The sequence below is a fragment of the Cherax quadricarinatus genome, chromosome 31 (assembly GCF_038502225.1).
Source record: "Cherax quadricarinatus isolate ZL_2023a chromosome 31, ASM3850222v1, whole genome shotgun sequence".
Classification (NCBI taxonomy): domain Eukaryota; kingdom Metazoa; phylum Arthropoda; class Malacostraca; order Decapoda; family Parastacidae; genus Cherax; species Cherax quadricarinatus.
In genome coordinates this window covers 15,455,742-15,461,814 of record NC_091322.1, presented here as the reverse complement: position 1 = coordinate 15,461,814, position 6,073 = coordinate 15,455,742, and the positions used below count along the sequence as shown (strand labels likewise).

General features: G+C 38.0%; 1 pseudogene; it reads right to left on the bottom strand.

The window, feature by feature from the left end:
* Positions 1-2,063: 2,063 nt before the first annotated feature.
* LOC128699636 (5S ribosomal RNA) lies at positions 2,064-2,181 on the bottom strand (annotated as a pseudogene).
* Positions 2,182-6,073: the final 3,892 nt, after the last annotated feature.

The following is a 6,073-nucleotide window of genomic DNA, read 5'->3' as shown; positions in this document are numbered from 1 at the left end:
GCAACTTGGTATAAGTTAGGCAGGTGCAACTTGGTATAAGTTAGGTAGGTGTAACTTGGTATAAGTTAGGTAGGTGTAACTTGGTATAAGTTAGGCAGGTGCAACTTGGTATAAGTTAGGCAGGTGCAACTTGGTATAAGTTAGGTAGGTGTAACTTGGTATAAGTTAGGCAGGTGTATAAGTTAGGCAGGTGGTATAAGTTAGGCAGGTGTGGTAACAGGTGGTATAAGTTAGACAGGTGTAACTTGGTATAAGTTAGGCAGGTGTAACTTGGTATAAGTTAGGCAGGTGTAACTTGGTATAAGTTAGGCAGGTGTAACTTGGTATAAGTTAGGCAGGTGTAACTTGGTATAAGTTAGACAGGTGTAACTTGGTATAAGTTAGGCAGGTGTAACTTGGTATAAGTTAGGCAGGTGTAACTTGGTATAAGTTAGGCAGGTGTAACTTGGTATAAGTTAGGCAGGTGTAACTTGGTATAAGTTAGGCAGGTGTAACTTGGTATAAGTTAGGCAGGTGTAACTTGGTAAGTTAGGTAGTTAGGCAGGTGTAACTTGGTATAAGTTAGGCAGGTGCAACTTGGTATAAGTTAGGTAGGTGTAACTTGGTATAAGTTAGGCAGGTGTAACTTGGTATAAGTTAGGCAGGTGCAACTTGGTATAAGTTAGGCAGGTGTAACTTGGTATAAGTTAGGCAGGTGCAACTTGGTATAAGTTAGGTAGGTGTAACTTGGTGTAAGTTAGGTAGGTGTAACTTGGTGTAAGTTAGGCAGGTGTAACTTGGTATAAGTTAGGCAGGTGCAACTTGGTATAAGTTAGGCAGGTGTAACTTGGTATAAGTTAGGCAGGTGCAACTTGGTATAAGTTAGGCAGGTGTAACTTGGTATAAGTTAGGCAGGTGTAACTTGGTATAAGTTAGGCAGGTGTAACTTGGTATAAGTTAGGCAGGTGCAACATGGGGATAACTTAAACAGACGCAAGTTAGGATAAGTTGAATCAGTTATTTCCAAATGTTATTAATGTCCTAGCGTTGTATTATAACAATAATAATAATAAGGCAGGTAATTGGTAATAAGTAATAATAATAATGTAACTTGGTGTAATAAGGTAATAATAGGCAGGTGTAACTTGGTATAAGTAATAATAATAATAAAAAACAGACGCAATTAGGATAATTAATATTATTTCCATTATTATTAATTATTATTATTATTATAATTAATGATATAATAATAATAATAATAATAATATTATTATTATTATTATTATTATTATTATTATTATTATTATTAAAATTATTATTATTATTATTATTATTATTATTATTATTATTATTATTATTATTATTATTATTATTATTATTATTAAAAGACGAAGAGCCATTGTAATCTCTATAAACCTTCCTTGTCTTACATTTCCTATGTGCACCCAGGTGCACATAGCTGTGCACCTGGGTGCACAACAAACTATGTGCTCACATGTACACATTTACAACATGTTAAAAGACTGTTAATCCAAGAAAATGGAGGTGTGCTCCTTTTCCTCGGATCAACCCTGGCACTCATCCCTCACCCAGGAACTGTATTACCCCCTACGGGTCAAACGCTTACCCGCGAATGTGATAAGGATGACTCTCTCTCTCTCTCTCTCTCTCTCTCTCTCTCTCTCTCTCGCTCTCTACCTCCTTTCTGCTACCTCCGTTCTTAATAAGTTTATTGTTTATTTAGGTGTACACAAACACAGTTACATAATTACCATACACAGCAGCACATGTGTAGAGATCCTGGGATCACCCAAAACATCAGACAAAGTGACTTATTTCTACTGGAGTTCTTTGAAAGTTGTAAAGTAAAAGGACACAAGTGCAACTAATGTGACATTTATTGTGGCAACGTTTCGCTCTCCAGGAGCTTTATCAAGCCATTACATTACTGTAATGGCTTGATAAAGCTCCTGGAGAGCGAAACGTTGCCACAATAAATGTCTCATTAGTTGCACTTGTGTCCTTTTACTTTACATATTGTCGGTAATTCTACCAACTTTATTACAATCTTTGAAAGATTACTGCGAACAGCATTTGGTGTTCCCCAGGCTGTCACCCATCCAAGTACTAACCAAACCCAATGTTGCTTAACTTCGCTGATCGGACGAGAAGCGGTGCGTTCAAAGTAGTATGGCACTGTCACACTCACTCAGTCAGCTGGCACTGCCAAACTTTCTCCCTGTTATCTACGTTCTTGTTACCTCAGTTCCAACATTTTCAATATTTCAAATTCCCTAAATTTCAACCATGATACTCCAGAAGTTTTTTCTCGATCAATATATATAAATGAAATCACGAAACAAATGATTTGGAATCATTAACAGAATCTGGTCTGACTGGCCTGACTGGTCTGACTGGTCTGACTGGCCTGACTGGTCTGACTGGCCTGACTGGTCTGACTGGTCTGACTGGCCTGACTGGTCTGACTGGTCTGACTGGATTACCTGGTTTGTGTGTTTTTATTAATTCATACATGTAGGGTAAAGATGGATTAGTGGAAGTAATTTTTTTAATTAATTCGTCTTTGCCTTACAATATAAGTTTTATTGTTTTTTGAAATTGCTGTTAACGGTTTCTAAGGGAATCTTTCTGAAACCTATTCTAAACTTAGAAAGAATCCCTTAGAAACCGTTAACAGCAATTTCAAAAAACAATAAAGCTTATACTGAAAGGCAATGATGAATTAATCAAACAATTTACTTCCACTAATCCATCTTTACCTTACATGTATGGACTAATAAAAACACACAAACCAGGTAATCCAGTCAGACCAATTATTAGCTCCATAGGATCAGTTTCGTATAAATTTTCCAAATGGCTTGTTGACATTTTGAGCCCTATTGTTGGCAAAATTTCTAACTTTAATGTTAAAAACAAATTAGATTTAGTTGATAAATTAAGCTCCTTGACTGACTTAAATGATTTTAACATGGTTAGTTTTGATGTTACTTCCTTGTTTACGAAAGTTCCTGTTGATGATTTATTAAGTTTCTTATCTGAAGAACTCGTTAACTATGATTTACCATTGCCAGTTCCTACTATCATTAAACTTATTAAACTTTGATTTGTTGATGCAAAATTTGTATTTAATGATGAGTTTTACACTCAGAAGTTTGGTATGGCAATGGGGAATCCTCTTTCACCTGTTCTTAGTAACCTATACATGGAATTTTTTGAAACAAGGTTGCTTAACACAAACCTCCCTAATAGAGCTAAATGGTTTAGATATGTTTATATGTGAATGTGACCTGACCTGACTAGGTTGGGGCATTGGCTTAAGCCGGTAGGAGACTTGGACCTGCCTCGCATGGGCCAGTAGGCCTGCTGCAGTGTTCCTTCTTTCTTATGTTTTTATGTTCTTATATTTTGTGTCTTGTGTCTAAGAATGTAGATATAAACCATTTCCTTGTTAAATTAAATAGCTTAGTTCATTCTGTAAATTTTATCATTGAGTTTGAAGAAAATAACTCATTGCTTTTTCTAGATGTTTTAATTATTAAGGGTAATAATGACTTCAAATTTAAGATTTCCAGAAAACCTACAAATAACTGTTCCTGTGTCCACTATTATTCCTCGCATCAAGATAGAGTCAAACTGTCTGTTTTCTCATCAATGTTTTTGAGAGCTTTACGAATTTGTAGTCCTGAGTTCATAGATGAGGAAATATCCAAAATTTATGAAATAGGTAATGGTTTAAAATACCCAAGAAAAGTAATTGATAAATCTTTTAAAGTTGCTAGAAATACTTTTTACAATCCAAAAAGGAACAACCAGCCTTATTCAACTAAAAATATGTTGGTTCTCCCTTACCATGAAAACTTGGTTGATATGCCTTCTCTTCTTAAGACTTTTAATATCAAACTTGTATTTAAAAATCTTGATACAATAAAAAAACTTTTGATATAAGGATTCCCATCAAAATGCTGATGGATGTGTCTATAAGATTCCTTGTAAAATTTGCGATAAAGTTTATTACGGTCAAACTGGTAAAAATCTCGAACTAAGATTAAAACAACATAAATATAGCATTAGAACTGGACAAGATTCCAATGCTCTATTTATTCATGTGAGAGATTTTATCCATCCAATTGATTTTCAAAAAGTTGAGAAAGTAGTATCAAGCAAGTCCATGGTCGACAGGAATATAATTGAATCTTGTTTCATAAAAAGCAGATTTGAAAATATGAATATTTCCTTTGGTTTATGTAAATTATATTCATTTGTAATTAATGAAATTTGGGAAGAATTTAATGATACATTAAACAAGTAATAAATCTTAATTCTTAGGAAGAGTATTGTGTTTCACAGAGTCGGGTGTCGTAACGCGTGTGTGAGGTGTTGCTTTGTCGTGGGATGTGATGGTGAGGTGTAGTCTTGACCCTTTATATACCTTCCTTTGATGTTCTGTTTTTATAGTTCCCTGATAATGTGAGAAGTCACGAAAGCGCTTGGAATTTCACTATTCTTTCACAATGGTCATTTTGTACATATATATATATATATATATATATATATATATATATATATATATATATATATATATATATATATATATATATATATATATATATATATATATATATATATATATATATATATATATATATATATACGGAGATTTTTTTAAAGGGTGATTGCAAAAAGTTTGTTTCAATTTTTTATTTTTATTGGAAAATTACAAAAAAAAACTAAGTCTATTTCGGTTCAATATATAAAGAGAACAACGTGTATTAAACGTGACTTTCTGGGGGTAAGGTCAAGACCTGTCTTTGTTTGTTTTGGTTGATGCTGCTACACCCGGCAAGTTGCTCAGATCCACCCACTAGTAAACACGCAATACAGTCAGCACGCAGTCTATTCAGCACACAATCCAGTCAGCACGCAATCCAGTCAGCATAAAGCCTAGTCAGCAAGCAATCCAGTCAGCACGAAATCCAGTCAGCATGCAGTCTAGTCAACATGCAATCTAGTCAGCACGCAATCCAGTCAGCACGCAATCTACTCAACATGCAATCCAGTCAGCACGCAATCCAGTCAGCACAAAATCCAGTCAGCATGCAGTCTAGTCAGCATGCAATCTAGTCAGCACGCAATCCAGTTAGCATGCAGTCTAGTCAGCACGCAATCCAGTCAGCACGCAATCTAGTCAGCCTGCAATCCAGTCAGCATGCAGTCTAATCAGCACGCAATCCAGTCAGCACGCAATTCAGTCAGCATGCAATCCAGTCAGCATGCAGTCTAGTCAGCACGCAATCCAGTCAGCACGCAATCTAGTCAGCATGCAGTCTAGTCAGCACGCAATCCAGTCAGCACGCAATCTAGTCAGCATGCAGTCTAGTCAGCACGCAATTCAGTCAGCACGCAATCCAGTCAGCACGCAGTCTAGTCAGCACGCAATCCAGTCAGCACGCTCTCTAGTCAGCATGCAATCTAGTCTGCACGCAATCTAGTCAGACACTCACCAGTCAAAGCACACGCAGTCCAGTCACTGACAAGTCAGAACACACGCAGCAGTCACTGACAAGTCAGAACACACGCAGTCCAGTCAATGACCAGTCAGGACACACGCAAGCTAGGCACTGTCCAGTCAGGGCACACGCAAATCAGACACTGGCCAGCAGGACACACGCAAGCCAGACACTGGCCAGCAGGACAGACGCAAGCCAGGCACTGGCCAGTCAGGACACACGCAAGCCAGACACTGGCCAGTCAGGACACACGCAAGCCAGACACTGGCCAGTCAGGACACACGCAAGCCAGACACTGGCCAGCAGGACACACGCAAGCCAGACACTGGCCAGTCAGGACACACGCAAGCCAGACACTGGTCAATCAGGACACACGCAAGCCAGACACTGGCCAGCAGGACACACGCAAGCCAGACACTGGCCAGTCAGGACACACGCAAGCCAGACACTGGCCAGCAGGACACACGCAAGCCAGACACTGGCCAATCAGGACACACGCAAGCCAGACACTGGCCAATCAGGACACACGCAAGCCAGACACTGGCCAGTCAGGACACACGCAAGCC